This window comes from Nipponia nippon, unplaced genomic scaffold (genome assembly GCF_047370975.1).
Source record: "Nipponia nippon isolate SJK-2023a ecotype South Korea unplaced genomic scaffold, ASM4737097v1 scaffold_1, whole genome shotgun sequence".
Taxonomy (NCBI): Eukaryota; Metazoa; Chordata; class Aves; order Pelecaniformes; family Threskiornithidae; genus Nipponia; species Nipponia nippon.
In genome coordinates, this window is record NW_028262290.1 from 107118956 (window position 1) to 107141293 (window position 22338).

At 41.2% G+C, this 22338-nt stretch overlaps 1 protein-coding gene across 2 annotated transcripts in view; it reads right to left on the reverse strand.

The window, feature by feature from the left end:
- Window positions 1-22338, reverse strand: part of CNTNAP2 (contactin associated protein 2) — a 1210705-nt gene that overhangs the window by 106054 nt on the left and 1082313 nt on the right. The window lies entirely within an intron of this gene.

Here is a 22338-nt window from a genome sequence, read left to right on the forward strand (position 1 = left end):
GAAGATGGAGTCTCCCTTTTTACAAGTAGTCACATGGAAAAGACAAGGGGTAATGGGTACAAGTCACTCCTGGGGACATTCAGATTGGAAACAAAAGGAAAATTTTTCACAAGGAGAACAATCAGCCATTGGAATAATCTCCCCAGGGAAGTGGTGGATTCCCCAACTTTGGACACTTTTAAGATTCGGCTGGACAGGGTGCTGGGCCATGTTGTCTAGACTGTGCTTTTGCCAAGAAAGGTTGGACCAGATGATCCTTCAGGACCCTTCCAACCTGGTATTCTATGAGTCTATGATTCAATGACTGCATTGTCTGTGGGATTCTGCATTTCTTGGGTCCTTCCTTTCAAGGCTTTCTGGTAGATATGCTTTAGATAAACGCAAGTTCTGAGGCTCAACCGCATGGGAAGTTGCATGCACTTCTATGTCCTTTGCTATGCAGAAGGTCAAGCTAAATGAGCTGATAGACTTTTCTGGTACTCCAGATCTATGAACGGCTAGGTCTCCCATTCTCCTAGAACTCCTTGTGTTTCAGGTCTCTTTTTTTCCCATTTTCCTAGTTTGATCCTTGTGGATAAATTGCAGGCTAGGATCTCTAGCTATAATGAGGCTGCCAGCAAAGAAAGAGATGCTGACAGATGGGTGGGTGCTCACAAGATGCTAAGCAGTAGGTGGAGGTTCTCAAGACACATCAGCTGTGAAAAAAAAGGAGGAGGGATTACAACCCTCCTAACAGTCAGTTTGGTATACCTGGCTCTCTACTTGTCTCCTTCTCTCCCATTATCCTTTCTCTGAAACACATACTTTCATCTCCTCCCTTGTACTTTGTTTCTCTTACCTCCCCTGATGTATTTTTATACCCTTCAATGGCACTTACTGATGTTTTAGTTGACTTACATCAAAGGCAATAGTATCTAACTTCTTTAGGATCCTTTTGAAATCCCATTCTTAGAACATAAATGCCTTGTTATGGCTAGAATCAGAGCTCACTTGCTTGGCTGTAAAACAGGATACAACAACAAGCTATAAACTGTAGACTAAAACCTGCCAGACAAGTATTTCCCCCCTCCACTTTTCTTGCTTGTTCCGTGAAAACAACAGCTTGAAAATATTCTATTTCTGTAAGGGCTACATCTGCCAAACTTCTTGGACATTTTGTTTGTAAATACACCTTTGATGAAGGGCTCACTGACTAAATCAGTAGACAGAATTCAGTGAAATGATTAAAAATTAATGAAAACTTCATCAACAGCTAAGAGATTCTAATCCTATCATCTAGAGCTAGTCGTTTATCTATCTTTATACGGAATCCATCACCAGGGTCAAGATCAGGTCTCATATCTGTAGTCAGTGGAATCCTTCCCATTGACTTTAGTAGACTCCAGATAGAAAAGAGGGCTTTCCAGGATTTGAAAGCAACTATCTTGTCCACCTTTCCCACTTACACTCAGACAGTTGAGTTTAAAGATAGCTTTACAAAGTCACCTCTAAATTACCTGCCCTCATTTGCACAGGGGTGAGAGATGGCCATGCCAATGCTGACATTGAAACAGCATTGATAGGTTGTTCCTGGCCGCTGAAAATATGTGGAAAGGGCTACAGATGCTGCCCTGAAGTGCCATATGGGAACACAGGACTGGCTTTGAGGAGGCCACTTCCCCAGGGACACAAGTAAAAATTAAAGCCACCAAAACATCTGAGAGAAATTGTTGATCCAAGTTGCTTGACTGCAATGCAGGTATTACTGCATAGCTTGGCTGTCTGTTAATAATCAGGTAGTTGTCAAAAATCATGACCATATTTACAATCATTGGACTAAGCATCTGGAAAATTTCATCATTTATCTAATTCCCAAATGAAACGGCCATTTGAACTAATGAGCGAAAGCTTCACTCATTTGACCAAATGGCAGTGCACCATCTATGCCCAAGACTGCAGTGATCCCTGAGCTAAGTGCCAAATGAACTAGCTCTGGAAGCTGCACAGCTGCATCAGCATGATACTGTGCCAAGAGTAATTAGTTCTAATGAGAGGCTATACTGCACCTAGGATCAAACCCAGCATAGCTGAGTGCTGATTTATGCTATCTTTCTTAGAATTAGCTCAGGTATTTCTCTAACATTGTACAGACTAGACACACTCTACATTTGCCTGTAGGTTAAGAAGTCAAATGAAAAAAAAATCATGCAACTTTACACTCTCCAGTCATTTATGTGTCAAGAAGGAAGAGAGGGTGAGTAAAGCTATCACTTTGATTTAACATCATTTAACACCCACTTCTCATGGTATAAATCCAGCCACAAGATATAATAACAAGTGAGGCTCGGTGTCTTTATGAACCTTTAGAACATGCCAATATTCTGTATGGAGTAAACAATCCATCGGACAATCACAGAATCATAGAACCATAGCATGGTTTGGGTTGGAAGGGACCTTTAAAGATCATCTAGTCCAAGCCTCCTGCCATGGGCAGGGACATCTTTCACTAGATAAAGTTGCTCAGAGCCCCATCCAACCTGACCTTGAACACTTGCAGTGATGGGGCATCCACAACTTCTCTGGGCAACTTGGTCCAGTGTCTTACCACCCTCATCGTAAAGAATTTCTTCCTTATAACCAATCTAAATCTACCCTCCTTCAGTTTCAAACCATTGCCCCTTGTCCCCTTGTCTTGACACTACAAGTGTTCATAAAAAGTCTTTCTCTGTTTTTCTTATAAGCCCCTTTTATATACTGAAAGGCAGCAATAAGGTCTTCCCGGAGACTTCTCTTCTCCAGGCTGAACAATCCCAACTCTCTCAGCCTTTCTTCATAGAAAAGGTGTTCCAGTCCTGTGATCACTTCCGTGGCCCTCTTCTAGACCTGCTCTAACAGGTCCCTGTCTCTCTTGTGCTGAGGACCCCAGAACTGGATGCAGTGGTCCAGGTGGGGTCTCACCAGAGCAGAGCTGAGGGGCAGAATCACCTCCCTCGACCTGCTGGCCACGCTTCTTTTTATGCAACTCAGGATACAATTGGTTTTCTGGGCTGCAAGTGCACATTGCCAGCTCACGTTCCATTTTTTGTCCATCAGTACTCCCAGGTCCTTCTCTGCAGGGCTGCTCTCAACACCTTCATCACCCAGTCTGTAGTGATACTGGGGATTGCCCCGACCCAGGTGCAGGACCTTGCACCTGGACTTGTTGAACTTCATGAGGTTCACATGGGCCCACTCCTCCAGCCTGTCTAGGTCCCTCTGGATGGCATCCCTTCCCTCAAGCTATCAACTGCACCACTCAGCTTGGTGTCATCTGCAAACTTGCTGAGGGTGCACTCAATCCCACTGTCTATGTCGCTGATGAAGATATTAAATAGTATTGGTCGCAGTACAAACCCTTGAGAGACACCACTCGTTACTTGTTTCCACTTGGACATTGAACTCTTGACTGTAACTCTTTGAGTGCGACCATCCAGCCAGTTCCTTATCCATCTAACAGTCCATCCATCAAACCCATACCTCTTTAATTTAGTAGCAAGAATGTGAAGGACCATATCAAAGGCCTTACAGAAGTCCAGGTGACATCAGTAGCTCTTCCCTTGTCCACTGATGCAGTCATTCCATTGTAGAAGGCTGCTTGATTAGGCAGGCACAATTTTCCCTTGGTGAAGCCATGTTGGCTGTCTCTAATCACCTTCCTGTCATGCATATGCCTTGACATAGCTTCCAGGAGGATCTGTTCTACGATCTTACCAGGCAGAGAGGTGAGGCTGACAGGTTGGTAGTTCCCAGGATCCTCCTTTCTACCCTTTTTAAAAATGGGTGTGATGTTTCTCTCTTTTCCCAGTCACTGGGGGCTTCACCTGAGTACAATGACATTTCAAATATGATGGAGAGTGGCTTGGCAACTACATCAGCCAATCCTCTCAGGACCCTGGGATGCATCTTGTTGGATCCCATGGACATATGTATGTTCAGGTTCCTCGGGTGGTCTTGAACTTCAGTTGGGTTACAATGGGAGGGACTTTGTTCCCCTGGTCCCTGCCTTGATGTTCAGGGACTTGAGATACGTGGGAAGAGAGACTACCATAAATATTGATAAAATATTACTTCCCTGTGAAAAAGGAAGTACAGTGACTGCTATTAGCATTAACACTTTGATGATATAACTGTAAAGTTAGTTTTTAAATATGAGTGATTTCAGACATTCTGTAACAGTATTACTGATTTCTGCTCAGTGAAATCCTTGTTCCCTGGAGAAAATATTTTTAAAGACAATTTACCTTCAGTCATAGGAAGTCTAGAAACATGTATAGAAAGGAGAAGAGAAATTAACTTCTCAATATAAGGTAAAAGAATGGAAACATGTATAACTGAATGGCTTTAACCATTAAAGGTTTGGAAGAATGATACCGTAATATTTGGAAAAGATACAAATAGAAATCCAAGCGTGGTTTTTTTGCAAAGATTAAAGAAACTAATTTATGGTGAAAAGGATTTATTAAATTCCTCTGCAAATTCATCAGGAATACAGAACTTTGCAGAATGTCTAAAGCTTCTTATGACCTTTTCAGTGAGTTTTTATATAATGTTTTAATTTTCAATGTATCCTGCTGACCAAAAAGCCAAATCAGAATGAAAAATAAAGAAAAAACGATTTGTCAATGTCCTGGTTTCAGCTGGGATAGAGCTTATTTTCTTCCTAGTAGCTGGTATAGTGCTGTGGTTTGGATTTAGGATGAGAATAATGTTGATAACACACTGATGTTTTAGTTGTTGCTAAGTAGTGCTTACACCAGTCAAGGACTTTTCAGCGTCCCATGCTCTGCCAGGTGCACAAGAAGCTGGGAGGGGGCACAGCCAGGACAGCTGACGCAGACTGGCCAAAGGGCTCTTCCATACCGTATGATGTCATGCTGAGTATATAAACTGGGGGAGTTGGCTGGGGGGCAGCGATCACTGCTTGGGGATGGGCTGGGCATCGGTCATTGGGTGGTGAAAAATTGTACAGTGTATCGCTTGCTTTATATATTATTATCGTATTACCATTATTTGTTGTTATTATTATTTGTTGTTGCTATTATTATTACTATTACTACTACTACTACTACTATTACTACTATTCTATTTTATTTTCCTTCAATTTCTAAACTGTTCTTATCTCAACCCATGAGTTTTCTCCCTTTTACCCTTCCAATTCTCTACCCTATCCCACTGGGGGGGGGGGCAGTGAGTGAGTAGCTGTGTGGTGCTTAGTTGCTGGCTGGGGTTAAACCATTACAGTCAAACACAGAAAAGAGCATCCTATGAAGTGCCTATCCTTCTCATATTTTTGATCCTCATTTTCTCCACCATTTAGTCTACAGCCTGAAGGCACTTGATTCAGTATCTGCTGTGTGCAGTACCTACATCTGGTAGCTGCACACTTGCAGTGACATTTCTTTGCAAATGGCCAGGGAATTAGATCTGCTGAGAGATGTCCTGATTCAGCAAGAGCTGCTGTTTTCTTATGCATATGACTATGTTGTCACATTGTAAGACAAGACTGTGCACAAGTAAATTGTTTTGCTGTATATTTAGAAGATGTGAACTTTAATACATTATTGTCCCTCTTCCATGACAGTTTCACATCTTCTTTCTAGTAAGGTTTACAACTGGACTAGTAATTTCAACAACTGGACAAATAATAAGTCTAAGTCATAGCTTTCTGTTTACAGGAATCAAGCGTCTTTGGATTAATGGGAATTACATACGTTAAAATCCTTCTTTCATAATTTTGTTTTATGACTGTTCAAATATATTTTCCTATACCTGGCTGCCTGACGAATAGCTAGCTGTTTTCTTGTTCCTTCATTGCCCGTGTTGGATTAGACTACCTCTGCTGTAATAACCTTCGCCTATTGTCTCCAAGCTGAGCCCTTGAAATTCATTATCCTCACCTGTGGTTTTAATCTTAGATGTTCAATATATACCAGTTGACTCAGAAGTACTGTACTACATTGCAGCATAGTCCTGGGAAATTCTGGGACTCCCTTAATCTGGGATTCCCAGAGTACTAGGAATTACTGGGGAGAGGAGATGACAGAAAAAAATTGTGGAAAAGGCAAGTGAAGAGAAGGCAAATGGAAGCTGGAAGATAGGAAAGATAGTAGCTAGTGGTGTACCCTTGGGGTCAATCTTTGCTCCAGTCCTCTTCAAATCTTCATTAATGATCTAGATGATGACAGAGCAGGGTGTACCCTCAGCAGGTTTGCAGATGTCACAAAACTGGGATGGCCATGCTGCCATGCAGAGGGACCGCGACAGGCTGGAGAAATGGACTGACAGGAACCTCACGAAGTTCAGCAAGGCGAAATGCAAACTCCTGCATCTGGCAAGGAAAAATCCCATGCACCAGTATATGCTGGGGGTCACCTGGCTGGAAAGCAGCTTTGCAGAAAAGGATCTGGGGGTTCTGGTGGAGACCAAGTTGAACACGAGCCAGCAATGTGCACTAGTGGCAAAGAACGCAAATGGTATCCCGGGCTGCATTAGTAGGATTGTTGCCAGCAGGTTGAGGGAGGTGATCCTTCCCCTCTGCTCAGCACTGGTGAGGCCACACCTGGAGTACTGTGCCCAGTTCTCTCTCTGGGTGTCATGGTTTAACCCCAGCCAGCGACTAAGCACCACACAGCTGCTCACTCACTCCCCTCACAGTAGATGGGGGAGAGAACCAGAAGAGTAAAAGGGAGAAATCTCATGGGTTGAGATAAAGACAGTTTAATAGGGAAAGCAAAAGCCGCGCATGCAAGCAAAGCAAAACATGGAATTCATTCACCACTTCCCATCGGCAGGCAGGTGTTCAGCCATCCTCAGGAAAGCAGGGCTCCATCACATGTAATGGTTACTTGGGAAGACAAACGCCATCACTCCGAACGTCCCCCACTTCCTTCTTCTTCCCCCAGTTTCTATACTGAGCATGACGTCATATGGTATGGAAGAGCCCTTTGGCCAGTCTGCGTCAGTCATCTTGGCTGTGCCCCCTCCCAGCTTCTTGTGCACCTGGCAGAACACGGGATGCTGAAAAGTCCTTGACTGGTGTAAGCACTACTCAGCAACAACTAAAACCTCAGTGTGTCATCATTATTCTCATCCTAAATCCAAACCACAGCACTATACCAGCTACTAGGAAGAAAATAAGCTCTATCCCAGCTGAAACCAGGACACTGGGCTCCCCAGTACAAGAGAGACATGGACATACGGAGAGAGTCCAGTGAAGGGCGACTAAGATGATTAAGGGACTGCAGCACCTCACATATGAGGAAAGGCTGAGAGAGCTGGAACTGTTCAGCCTGGAGAAGAGAAGGCTCAGGACGGATCTCATCAAAGTACATAAATACCTGAAAGGAGGGTATAAAGAAGATGGATCCAGGCTTTTTTCAGCAGTGCCCAGTGACAGGACCAGAGGCAATGGGCACAAACTGAAACACAGGAGATTCCATCTGAGTATCAGGAAATACTTTTTCAATATGAGGGTGACAGGTCTCTGTGGGGATCTAGTTGAAGCCTACCATAATTTTTTTCATCAATGTGCTGGTTTTGGCTGGGGTAGAGTTAATTTTCTTCATAGTAGCTAGTATGGGGCCAGGTTTTGGATTTGTGCTGAAAGCATTGTTGATAATACAGAGATATTTTCATTACTGCTGAGCAGTGCTTACACAGAGTCAAGGCCTTCTCTGCTTCTCACCCCACCCCACCAGCGAGGAGGCTGGGGGTGCACAAAAAGTTGAGAGGGGACATGGCTGGGACAGCTGACCTCAACTGACCAAAGGGATATTCCACACCATATGACATCATGCTCAGCATGTAAAGCTGGGGGAAGAAGAAGAAAGGGAGGGATGTTCAGAGTGATGGCGTTTGTCTTCCCAAGTAACTGTTACGCGTGATGGAGCCCCGCTTTCCTGGAGATGGCTGCACACCTGCCTGCCGATGGGAAATGGTGAATTAATTCCTTGTTTTGCTTTGCTTGTGTGTGTTGCTTTTGCTTAACAGGTAATTAACCTGTTTTCATCTCAACCCATGAGTTTTCTCACTTTTACTCTTCTGATTCTCTCCCCCATCCCACCAGGGGTGAGTGAGCGAGGGGCTGTGTGGTGCTTAGTTGCTGGCTGAGGTTAAACCATGACAATCAACTTCAGTGAAAAAGAATGCTGATGGACTGTAGGACTACTGGGTTGCTGATGATAATCCGTTTGTTGTCTCTGTTTCTCTTGCTTAACCGCTTAATGCTGAATACGTGCCTCTCTGGATGGAACTGGAACATAACAGTGAGCTGGTTTGCTGAAGCTCATGCTAAGTAAGACTACAGTTATAGTAGCAGGTAGAAGGAAGAAATTAAAAGGTATATTAATTACCAGCAGTGTATCACTCACAGTAAATGTGTGTTTCTGGAGCATGGCACCAGGATGGCTTTTGTCTGTATTCATGTGGCTAGGGGATTCTAATAGTTTCTACTAAATAAGATTTTGCTAGCGTGATCTATATTTCTGGCAGCTAAAAGTGTGCATTATTGCTGTTTCCTGCATAATTCAGTTCCAAAAAGTAAATTATGAAGTTTTACATTCTCCATTTTTCTCCAGTGCATGATTAGTCCTCTTGGATTGCAATAGGAAAGTCAAAGAAATTAGTTTTTTACAAGTAAATATATAAAGAAATAAAAAATTACAGGTCATTATTCTGCTAGTCTGTTGGCTAGTCTGCAACACCAAGCTTAATTTTGTTGTGCACATGCCACTTGCACCAATACCCATCTCTATCTACATATTCTGAAACATTTGCAAGTGTATTTCAGTGCTTCCTTATTGCTGTTTTACAGGACTTCAGCTAGCAACACTACTTTTTTCCCCTCTTTCTGTTTTTCAGTATTTAAGGGAATAATAGACTGGGATACTACTGTGTGGAGTAATTACCTCAGGTGCACATTTAGAGCTGCACTGTTTCAACAATACTAGTATTAAAAGTGGGCTATTCACTACCATAGTCTGCTCTCAAAAGGTTAAGAAGTTGTATACAGAAAGAGGCATATCTGTTAGATGCAGCACTTCTCGGTTACAGCTTGTTTCTGGTAAAGAGTGATTATGTCAGTGAGCCATTGTGTTTCCACGCACACACAAGATTAGATTACTCCTTTGGAGCAGAAGCTGGAGCAGAGAACAGTGCAGACTTACAATCCGTCCCTGAGTTTTCCCTAGGGTGGTCCAACCTGCTGTCTGACTGTAGCTGAGGGGGAACTTTTAACTGCTGGAAACCTGTCTCGACATTTTCCAAAGCACACAGGCTACCTGCAACTGGCCAAATGCTCTCCAGCTGCAAGGTAGTAAAAAAACAAATGGTCCTGGCTTCTCTCATCTTGTGGATGGACACCAATTCTCTTTCTACTGGCAGACAACCGCTTACACATGTAATTCGCAATATTTTGGAAAGGCATAACTATACTGGAGCTCAATATGAAGGGAAACCAAAACTGAATACAGCACCTTCCTCATCAGGAGGAAGCATCTGTGTGAGGACAAAGATAAGGAGGGATTTGATTTTGGTAATAACTAAAAATCAGTTATTTTTATTTCACTTTGAAATAAACTCAACTATCAACGAACCAATCAAACAGAAATCCCAGTCTTCCTACACAGTACATTAGATTGCTTTGGGGGATAAAAAATATTGCATTTAAATGAAAGTACCAAATTTTCTCATGAAAGATCATGCAAAGGCCAAATATGCCCTAAGAAGACAATTATTTATTATCATTATTTATTAATTACTTCAGTTATGCTCATTGCACTCCAGCTGTCTTGTAGATAAGCCCTTGGAAACAACTCTTATATTTTTATTATTGTATTTTAGTTGATGTAGCAATTTTCAGCCATGGACATCAAGAAAGAGAAATAACATTATCAGTCCTGCATAAACAGGGAACCAAAGCAAAGATATGTGAAAGGACTTGTTTAAGGTCAAACATCAGATGGTTAGAGCAGGGCTTGAAAAAATACCTACTTGCTTTACTTCTAAAGCAATAAATACAATTTCAGACAGATGACGTTACCTCCCATCCAGCCAGCCCTCTTCCAATTACTACTTAGCTGCTTGGAAGGAAGAAAGGAACGGTGACTCAGTTGAAGGTCCTGTTGATTCATCTCATGAGAGTTACTAAAGCTTCAAAAAAGTACAGCAGCAATATCTTCTGGTCTCTTTTGTAAGAGATGATTCACACAAAGGGAAGTACAGTCAGTGCACTGAGTGGAAAAGGAAAGGAGGCGTCTGCTTTCCTCTCTGTAGTGGGTTATAATATACTTCATTATATCCTTTTAACTGCAATGCTTTACCATGAAACTGAATTGGTCCAATGCAACAGAAGACACCACAAAAAGGGGAAACACAGCCATCAAAACAGACCTCTCCCATGCAGCATATAAAGGGTTTTGCTGTAACTGGTAGTTATTTTTTGTTGGATGGAAGACAAAATATAAGTGGGTGCTAACACTCATGGAATCAGATTATGTCTGTGCATGGTAAAGTATCAGAGGGATTTTTGAGAAGAGAGAGTAGCTTCTTTTCCTACGAGAAATTGCTATGAAGTTGGCATGGTTCTAAAAATGCTGAGCAATGGGTCTGGGTGCTTATAAGCAGAGACAAAGGATATCAAAACCCCTCTCCAATATGCCACACTTGAACGTCACAAAAATCAGCCAAAGTTGTCAACAGTGCATCATACTAAAAGTGGCAAGAGTACCTGGTGCAGACCTGAAAAATAGACATCAAGACTGTCACTCTTCTGTGGTGTGATTTTGAGAAACAGCACATGGCCCATGTGTTTTTCTTTCTCTTCTGTGGTGTTTTTCTTATTCTGTAATTTGCATATTAGCTCTAGGTTCTGCTGTAGACTGTGGTTAAGACTCATAAATGAATTTAGATGCCTAGGTGGTAGCTACCAAAAAACTTTTAAATCTGGCCAGGTGCTCATGATGATGTGAACTTATTGATTTTTCTGCCTGGCCACATAAGTTTTTATCATTTGTAGTGGCTGTTTTATAAGCAGTTTTTCATGGCTGCTATTTATTTCTCTGTGGCTGTCCAGGGGTCACCATCAGGGTAAGGACCCTGTTGCACTATGCGCTGAACTAACGCAATAAAAAAGGCCATCCAAAAGGATGGCTCAAGTCTACTTTTACTGTAGTAACTCTGTATGTGAAAAGAGGGTGTGTGAGGGGGCAGGGTAGACGGACCCAGCTAACTGTGGCTCCCTTTTTTCGAAAGCTTTAGATGAAGATTTTCGTCTCTCAGAACTATACTTGTAATTATTTATGTGTGCCAACATCCAGGGTAGACCCTCAAAAATGGAAGATGATGTTTTTGGTGTTATTTTTTTATTCTGCAACAGGAAAAAATACCTACAAAAAATACAAAGCAGGAGTATCATGGAGTGGTACAGGAGAGTGGGAGACAGAAATGACATCTTGGAGGTAAAAATATGTGCTCTGACTTCATGGTAATTAAAGGCAGAAAACTCCTGTAACACACTGGCAGAGGATAAAGCGCACAACCACGCGGTATGTGGTCAGTTTTGACCGGAATGTGAGTGAGGGACCTGCCTGGTTTAGCCACCTTCTCTTATCTACTTTGCTTCACTGTATGCCTGAGTCTCACGAAATGTAAAACCAACAGGAGACTCATTCCTATTTCCTGCTGTAACAGTGGAAAACATAAAAGGGTGAGTGAAAGGATTTATGACTGTATAAAACATTTGTTCTTAAGAATTCATACTAATAGAGAGCCGTCTGCAGTGCACGAGTAGAGACAAAATGCACTACAGTGATCCAAGCTCTATTTTAAAAACAAAGTCAAGATGTTTAGATCAAGAGGATATAAAAAGCCTAAATTTTGTAAGATAGTGTAATGGCAGTCTTGTGGTAGTAGCTGCCTTCATGCTCTTCTGAAAAAAAATAGATTCACTGTTTTATTAGCTTTTTAACAAAATTTTACATGAACGTTTTTTCTTTTCTTTTAAATTACACGTGTGCAAAGTTTCTGAACGAAAAATCAGGAGAAGAAATATTCCTTTTCCTTGTCCTCAGAACAACTGTAGCAAGGCAAGGCAGAGAGACAGAGACTGAATTGAGAGTGACTTAAAAATGAATTAATTTTCATCATGATTTAAATTGATATTTTTGTAAACTAGCACTTAAACCCTGATGAAATGCTGCAAAGTGTTAGGAAAATCTGTGGCCAAAACTTTATACGAACATTAAGCATCTACCACATTATGATGTTCTCGCAAACACTTAAAGAGAAAAAAAATATATTCACTTGAGTCAATCTATTAACATCATTTGAATTAATCATGTGCATAAATATTTGAAGCATCATGGATACAATTGTATTATTATTAAAAACACCCCCTCTTTCATTATATCTTATCGTTGAGTCACAGAAAATCTTTTCCTACTTTAAAACTGAATTGCTTTGGTGAAAACAATAAAGAATAATTTAGACTTTCAATAGGCTAACTAAGCAATTGCCAACACTTTATCTAAAAAGTCCAACTTAAAGAAAAAAAGTAGTTTACAGAGTACTAAGACCCTATTCAAACACTCAGAAGAAAGATTCTCAAAAGCATCTAAATTAATTAGGACCAGAAGACCCATTGGATTCAGGCCATGTAGCCTCAGGAAACAACGCAGCTTGGTTGGATCATTTCAGATTTCCTCACTCATGGTGTTTCAAGGTATCGGGTGATGTTGTTGATTAGGATTAAAGGTAAGGATTAAAGAGCAGAGTGGTATGGGTGACAGTATAGTGGGTGTCTGCTATAGGCCACCTGACCAGGAAGAACACGTGCATGAGATCTTCTAGAGACAGCTAGAAGTAGCCTCATGTTCACAGGCCCTGGTCCTCATGTGGGTCTTCAAGCACCCCAGTATCTGTTGGAGGGACAACACAGCAGAGTGTAAGCAAGGTTCCTGGAGAGCATCGATGACAACTTCCTGATGCAAGTGAAAGAGATGCCAATGAGGAGAGATGTTCTGCTGGACATTACACTCACAAAAAAGGAGAGGCTTGCTGGGGATGTGAAGGCTGAAGACAGCACCAGCTGGAGTGTTCATGAGATGGTACAGTTCAGGATCCTGAGAGAAGAAAACAAGGCAGGAAGAAGATAGGCTTCCATAAATACTTAAGTGCTACTTAAGTAGCAAAAAGAAGACTAGGGAAAATATGGGTCCACTGCTCAATGAGGCAGGGGCCCTGGTGACACAGGACGTGGAAAAGGCAGAGGTAATGAACAGCTTCTTTGCCTCAGTCTTTACTAGCAACACCAGCCTTCAGGAGTCCCAGGCCCCAGAGATCAGGGAGAAAGTCTGGAGCAGGGGGGTTGGACAACATGACCTCCAGAGGTCCCCTCCAGACTCAACCATATTGTGATTGTGTGATTCTGTGATTGCAGAGACTGTGTGGGCTATTTACTTCCTGAAAGAGCAGTTGAGATTAATTTTAGTCCCATGGGCCGGATGTTATCAAAATCACACATTTGTCTTTTGCTGAGACAAGCATTTTTAAATATTAAAGTATTTTTTGGGGAAAAAAGATAATTGCACCTCAGGTGGGTCTCCTAGCCACTAGGTCTATTCCTTCGTTCACTCCATGGCTCATTAAGAATGCCATTATTCCTGTAAATTGGTGAAGAAAAGATTGAGATATTCAAAGACATTTTTTCCTCATACTCTAGTGATCAGAGCATCCACAGATGCAGTGGAAGGTAGATACCTGAAACTCATGAGGGCAGAGAAAAGGAATGCACTGGGAACATCTGCCAAGTCTGGCCATGTCAGGTAGGCAGAGCAGTGCCTGAAACCAGAGCTCTTGATGCGCTACTCAGGTGTTACAAAGATGCAAACACATCTGGGCATGCCAGAGGATACATCTTGAGGAAATTCCTTTGGAAAATTTAGGCTGATACAGGCTTGACACTTCCTGCTAGGTGGCAGCTGAATAGGTATTTTGAGTATCAAAATTTTGTACTGAGATGCTTAAGCCTGTTGGTGGATCTAGCCTCTGACACATAGTCTTCAGGAGGAGACACATCGAGTCATGAAGTAAACCAAATTCAGTCATTACTATCAAGAAGAGAGGAAGCTTGTCCTCCTAGTTTGTTTTGGAACATGTTACCATTTACCCTGCTAAAACAGAAAACTCAGTGACGAAGTTGGGCTGGAGAAGTCAACTGAGCTCAAAGTGGCACCCTGCTACTACTTACCACGTGAACTAATGCAAGAAGTCACATAGTCACTTCAAAGAGTAGCAGGATGAGAAAGTCTTTACGTATCAGCTTGTTGACTTCAGTTCTACATGTGAATTTTTATTTCAAATTACAGGAAATTACAAAGAAAATGTAAACTAAAGGAGTTACCATAGTTTAATGACTTAGTGCCCAGATTTTACCCTGCAGTTGAGTAAGGTAAGAGTGCACATGAAGCCAGTAAGTGAAGCAGACATCACTTTCTAATGTGTGGCAGAACACAAAAAATATGGAAGCATATAAGGGATTTAACAAAGTCAATCCTTCTTTGATTAAAAAAACCTCTGATTTTTGGAAGAAGAGAATTGTTACACATCTAGCATATTTGATTTTCTTCCAAAAAGAGCAGAGATGGAAAACAGAATTGCACAGATTGTTGATGAGATAGATGAAGTATGGGTCATCAGAAAATTAAAGGACCTCTAATTTGTTTTGGATCAAGTCATATTTAGCATTATAATGAATACCTGTGCACAAGAAGTCAGCATATGTCTAAAGTTCTTTTGCCAGTAACACAATGTTGGAAAGGTCAGAAAATAATACATAACAAACGGGATCCCAGTGTGATTGGCCAAAAATTCCTATGATGCAGTGAGCAGGGTATGCCATTGTACAAGGTACTAGTAAACCATTATCAGAATTAATGTGCATAGTTCTGATTACCTGTGTTTAAGAAAGAAGAATTCAAGGTGAATTGAGTAGGGAGAACCTTCTTAGCATAACAAGAGAAAGGAACAAGAGAAAATATCTTACGAGAAGAGATGACGTGAGTGTGTCTTGCTTAACACAGCAATTAAAAGCTAAGAGAAGAGATGATTGCTCCATAAATACACAAGGGAAGAGTAAATGCTAGGAAGGGAAAATAATTAGTTCAGCCAAAGAACAATACTGAAACAAGAATGAATGGCTATAAACAAAAGATGCAAATAAAACTGCTAAAATAAAACTGTTAGAAGATTTCTAACCAACAAAGGTGTGAAAGTCTGAAACAGTCATCCAGCTGGCAAAAATTCAAACTATTTTCAATAGAGAGTTGGATGACAAGTTTAGGGAGCTAGACACTGGTTATGCATTGTGCTTATCTGTGACAGCAAGGATCTAAATTCAAGGACCCAGAAGGTCTGTTCCTGTCACGTGCCTAAGACATCTGGTAATTTTGCACAGTATAGTAAATATTTTACTTTCTGCAGGAAAAAGATCAGCATACATGAAGAAGGTAACAAAGCATATGCAGTTTCAGCATGTAACAGAAAGTAGACTGGAAATGAGAGCAAAGACCTGAGATGAGCTAGTGGGTGGCAGGGCTAGCAACGGTTTGCCACGTGTTGCATGTATTTAGTGCAATACAAACCAAAGTTAGGGAGAACTACGCTTTTTGAATGCCAGCCAGTTCCCACCTTGAACTTTATGTGAGCTGTAACTGATTTATAAGACAGTGCACATAAAATGACTATTAAAGTGGCATTTATGGCAATGAGAAAAGCATCCCAGCACCCTTGAAAGGAGGGGCTAATGCTGAGGGGATGCTGTACGCCACTGTGCAGTGCAGGGTCATGAATGCCATACTGACATTGAGGCAGACCAAAGTAGAATAACCTGTACCAGCAACCTGTACCCTGTTGGAGTCGAAGCTAGTTGCAGAAGAGCTACTGGTGGCCTTAATTTCCCCACAGCCCTGTGCCTAGGATTTTCTATTGGTCAGTTTTAGCCAGTTCTCCAGCTGGGATGTTTATTTGCTCCTTTTGGCTTGCTCCCACATGCCAGTCTTGGCACCTATCCCCATCTGCTAATTAGGAACAAGGATACAGGTGGAACTGGCCTTCTCAGATGGGCCATAAATTGCCCTGTTTGAATATCAGGGTTTTCTGCATCACCTACCTCATCTGAAAAGAAAACTTATCTTTAGAAGAATGGCACTTGCATTTCTTCAGACTAAGGGTTTTTTTGTTTGTAACTTTCATATTGTCCTGGAATAGGATGAGATTTTGCAAATACTGCTGTAAAAACATTTCGGTCAAAAATTTCCCTGAAGAAATTTAATGTTTTTCCATTTAATTTGATAACTTCTTACTGGCCCCTGGGATGAAGAGATTCCTCAGTGTCGGGTGCATTCTTTGACGTGTGGCTAATGCAACATGCTCTCCGAGGGGGCTGAAGTGACCTTCTGCTAGGAAAGCAAAATAACAACTCAATTAAAAGAAACAATGAAGGTCACACCAGTTTCCCTACCCAGCTAGAAAGATAAAGCGGTGGAAAATGTAAGCTGCATCTACATTAACATATGGGAATTTAAAGAGTACCATGTGGAAAACTCATTGATATGGCAGAATTCCATTTTAGGATGCCTCTGGAGAAAGAAGTGATGAAGTTATTAAAATTTGTAAGAAAATATATTAATCAGTCATGTTAGAGCATTCAGTCTGGAGGAACGAATGCTGTCTGGGCAGAAGCAAACAGCAATGGGAATCGTGATCCCTGGTGTGTCACTGCTTCTTGTCTGATTTTGGAGAAGTTACTTATGTCTCAACTAAGTAGCCTAGAAACAGCCAAGCACAAGAAGCAATGTAGGACATTCCTCTTCAAGTGCAAATGTTAGGTATTAGAGTGCTGTCAGTATCCCTTGCCCACAGAGCAAGTAGGCCCATCCTGAAGCCATACTGCTGCTCTCAATTAGCAAGCTACTCCATGTAATCCCTTTCACAGCAGCCAAATTCACAGATCGCTCCTTGGGGAGACTTTTAGGGCAGCTAGCATTGCCAGGGTTATCAGCCAAGTGACATCTCTGAATGTAGGGGTTGTAAATATTTCTAGCTTTCTACAATAAATTAAGAAAGCTCCTTCCTCTCTTACATGTTCATGCCAGGATCAAACCCAAGCTGACCTTTATCTCTCTAAGCCTCAACTTTTTTTCTGTTGCAAAACTGACTTGCTGTTGACTTACTTCAGAGTAATAACAGTGACACACAATTCATTAGTGTCTATAAATTGCTTGGAGGTGCTGGGATGAGAGGAGCTACAGAAGTGCACAGAATATCTTTTCCATTCGAATAATATGACAGTGTCATTAAGAGACTTTTTTGGAAACAGTTTAATTCACCACTGGCTTTCTAGAGCAACGGTCCTGGGAATCTGATATAAACCAGTGATGGTACACGCTTCTTCCCAGATTCTCAGGAATATGTTTCTTCCAGAATTTGCTTTCAAGAATACATGTCTTCCAAAACTTGGGATTCCTCTTGATCAGAGAATTCAAATTTGGACTATTTGACAAACACCTCACAGGTATGAAATAGCTGGATTTTCATAGTTATAGCTCTCCGAAGTCTTCAGCCCACATCTCATAAATGTGCAAAACCATACTCTTGCTCATTTGACCCTAGTCAAATATGTTGATATTCAGCCAGATTTTAGGTAGCCCCCCGCCTGCTACAGAGTTTCAAGATAGGATCCTGGAGGGCTATTTCCCTGCACCTCGATGGCTCTAGGTGGGCTCCATTATGCAAAGCTACCACTTCCAGGGAGGAGCAACTGCAAGGAAGAACTGAATGGGGAGGGGAGCTGAGAGTCTTCAGGAGTTCAAAATGAAATTCTTGGCATGTTTTGTTTGGCAACATTAAATCCTGAAGTACTTAAAAAAAAAAAAAGAACATTAAGATTGCTTATGAAGACCTGTAGGATCCATGTTGCTGTTGGCTGACATACAGGCTGCTGTTTCATCTCTGTTTCATGCGTGCTAGGTCTGCTCCCGACCTCTGAACCGTGGGGACAGAGGTAAAGGCAAAGGATGAATTAGGGCAATGGTCAGCTAAACTGGTTAGCAGTAGTAGGTGGGTCTCTTATGGCAGATATGTGTATCTGATGGGCCACACAGCTTATTTCAGTTCATAGGAGTATTGCATGCTATAGCCAACTCCCCATCACCTTTCAGAGCAAGTGTCGGCTCTACTGCATGTACATAGTATAGTTATATGGAGTGTGGACACTAAATTTCGTAGGTGCTTTCAGGTACACACTGGGGGAGCAGATGAGGGGCTCTGAGAAAGATGCCAAACAGTTCCTCAAAATTATATGCAAACTTTTTGGTGGATTGGTTTTATGGAAGTGTTGTGGTTTAACCCCAGTCGGCAACCAAGCACCACACAGCCGCTCGCTCACCCTCCCACCGTAGGGGGATGGGGGAGAGAATCTGAAGAGAAAAAGTAAGAAAACTCATGGGTTGAGATAAGAACAGTTTAATAATTGAAATAAAATAAAGTAAAATTAATAATAATTATAATGATATTGTAATGAAAAGGAAAACAACGAGAGAGAGAGAGAGAAAGAGAGGAACAAAACTCAGGAAAAACAAGTGATGCCACTGCTCATCACCCATCGACCAATGCCCAGCCTGTCCCCAAGCAGCGATCGCTGCCCCCCAACCAACTCCCCCAGTTTATATACTGGGCATGACGTCATATGGTATGGAATATCCCTTTGGCCAGTCTGGGTCAGCTGTCCTTGCTGTGCTCCCTCCCAGCTTGTGCACCTGGCAGAGAATGGGAAGCTGAAAAGTCCTTGACCAGTGTAAGCACTACTTAGCAAAAACTAAAATATCAGCATGTTACCAACATTATTCTCATCCTAAATCCAAACCACAGCACTGTACCAGCTACTAGGAAGAAAATTAACTCTATCCCAACTGAAACCAGGACAGAAAGGCACTGACAAGGAACTGCCTGAGACAGCCCGGGTAGGCTTTGTAGACAGCAGGTTATATACCTCTTGGTCTTAAAAGGTAGGTCAAGATTAAAGAAGGGGGCTAGTGTAAATGAAAAAATGGTGTTCTCAATGGTGTTTTTATAAGACGACTGGATTTTAGGTTAAGCCCTCCTGAAACCGTATAGGAAAGCTCTAAAAAAGAAAACATTGATTTTTTTCTCTCTAAAAACATTTGTAATTTTAAAAACATTTGGAAGTTTTGACCAGAGACCTATGGTTGCACTGCCTTACAGAAAAATTTATACCTTATCCAACTACCTCCTTTCTAAGCAATCCTAGCTGTTGCCAGCTGACCAGCCAGCTATAAAAATAATGGGGTTCTGTAAATTTGCTGATGTATGTAAAAACTGAGGCTTCAAGTAATTCTACATCTCTGCCAGCTCTTCCATGAATGGTGACAAGTACAAGCCTGCCAGAGGAGCTGCTTGATAAATGGAATAACCAAAGACTTCAGCCACATTCATAGTAACATTTTATCACTGTTTTCTTCATGACAGTCCTCCTTGTCAGCTGTTTGGAAAAGCTATTTCTTGTATCAGAGAAACATGTTCTTCCCTTCCTTCCTGTATTCCCCCTCTCCTCAGAGTTGGCAGTCTTGGGCTTTGCTGAAGAGACATGAAGTTACTCTTCAACATACTGCAAGATTCCACCTCCTTTTCTTATAAATCTAGAGGATTAGAAAATAATCTGTGCAGTTATTAGACCTTAAGAAGCTCCAAGACAGCACACCAATAAAATAATTTAAGGAGTATTCCTAGTGACAACTCTTGTGCTCGGAATAAAACACGCAATAGCAAACTCCTTTCCAAAGACCTGAAGGTAAGAATTTTTATAGACCAAATGATTCGTTTCCCTAATACATTCACCAAGTGCAGCAAGCTGATTAAAATACTGGATATTGCAGACCCTGTCAGTTCCTAGTCGGTAGAGCTAAGCTTATGCTTCAATAACCATATATTACAGGTATACACAGGTATTTCACACATAAGGGAAGAAGAATAAACAATTTGCAGTGTCTGCTGGCAGAACACTGATTTCAACATTTTCCTTCTGGAATTGTAAAAAGTAAAGATATCAAGGAAAGGTTTTATAGGAAGTCATTCTTCTTCAATGAGAATTGTACCTGTGTGAGAAGGCAACGAACAGACAAAAGCAACGCACCCACTGTTTGAAGTGCAGCAGCTTGCAGTAAATATGTGATGACAGCCATTATGCAAAAAACTTTAATACAAAATAGCTGTTCTACTAGAGAATTTGAGAGGTTAGCTGGAAAGCAGCTTGCCAAAGGAAACCTTCTTGAGGGGCAATTCTATAATTCCCTTACTGACTTAACTTTATGTTTCTGTTAAGAAACAAATTCAAATATTAATTTTACGGGACTTCTGTAAAGGGGAAGCAAACTTTTAAGAAGCAGAAAGGTCTATTGTAAGTCACGTAAGGAACTTCTGAAATCCTGAAACTACTTTTCATTTGAATGAATTCCAACAAAACGTAAGTGCAGACTAGAATGGAACAAACAAACATGAAAACTGTATAAAACAAACATTCATTAAATAAATGTGTAATTCAGAAGAGAGAATGAGTTTCTCTTTGTTACTAAAAGCACAGTATTCAACCCTTTTTGAGCTATGACTGTTGGAACATTCAAGTCATAGAAAGGCCTATTTTCTGGAGCTCTGAAAATTTCAAGCAATAGTTTCCAGGAAAGAAAGGGCAGAGTGAACGCAATTCTATCAAATGAACTGCTTTGTCCTTTTTAGCAAATACAGTCAGCATAATTTTAATCAAGAAGTTTTCACTACTTTAAACAGCAATAGTACATTTGACCTTATAGACTGTTTTTACCGATGATATTTCCATTTCTACCATTTGAGAATTTGTAATCTAAGGTTTAGATTCAGGGACATGAGGCTAAAGTTGAATTGATACATATGCCAAATCACAGCAAAGTCAGTGGATCTCAAGCATAGGCTTAAAATCAAAATCCTGTTTAATGATATTCTGGGTACACTGCCACATGCTTTCTTGAACGGGTGCATCTAGTCAGTGAGCCACTGCAGCATGATTATTACTTAAACTGTTGAGTTCAAAAGAATTACAGTTACTGCCAAGTCACCTTTATTCATGTTTTAGCTAAGCGAACAGCATGGCTGGTTTGATAACTGCAACAGCTGAGAACACCTTCCATACCTCAGAAGAACAAGAAGCTCCAGAGATGCCCACCTCAGCTGACTGTAAGTACTACTTAAGTTCAAAGTGAAATTAGAAATAGCTGCCACTTAATTATTAAAGGGCTGTGCCCCTTGGTAATACAAATGAGACTACTCCCTGTGACTCAATAGGAGCTATTTTGATTTGCACCAGTTGCAGATTACAGAAAATTGGGATTAAGCAACATCCACTAAATTCCTTGTAGAAAGAGGGAAAGAAGCTGTCACCCACTTGGAACTTGGCACTTTACTCTTACCTGAAGGGGAAATTTAGTTACGTTTTAGAGGGGCCTCCTGGTGGTTTCTAAATTTCCACGTTCTAATTTGTGTATTTAGACTTTGGGAAGTGTCAAAAATGGCTTTTTGTTTTAAAATTAGATGTGTGCATGTAAATCGCACTGAATCTGCATAAAAATTGATTATTTGGGGTATGCAAATGATTTCTTCTCTTTCAACATTAGTGACTTCTGATGCTGACTTTTGTGCATCAATATTTAGAGCTGGGTTCTTTGCTTTCACGAGTAGCTCCTGCAGCAAACAGAAGCACAAATGCTTTTCCTGGTGCTGGAGTGCAGGAAGGCAGCTTGCTGTACTCATGTAACCCTGCTGCTTGTAATGTGCCACTTGAGGCTGTAATAACAGCCACATGTAGCACAGCAGGCCTGTCATCCCTCCTGTTTATAACAGGGTAAACTGGGTCGAGGGAGAACAAAGGAGACATAAAACATTTCCCCCCCCTAATTCAACTGCTTCACTTTCACTAAGCAGAATTCAGGTACAGCTGAGGATCTTCTCATCTTCCTTGGAAAGTTTGCCCCTGGGCCATTAAAAATGGTTTAAATAATAAAATTAACTTGCTTCTTGATATCATTATGCCCTCTTTTTTTGGATCAGCGATTTTATTAACAGATAATACTGATAAAGATTTATTTCTATGAGATTTTTTAGGGCTTTTAAATATCATATGCAAGTTTTCAGCTCTCTGGCTCCTTACAGCTCTCTGGCTCTCTCCTCTCTTTTTTTTTTTCTTTCCCCTATTTCCAAACAACAGTGAGATAAAATAGA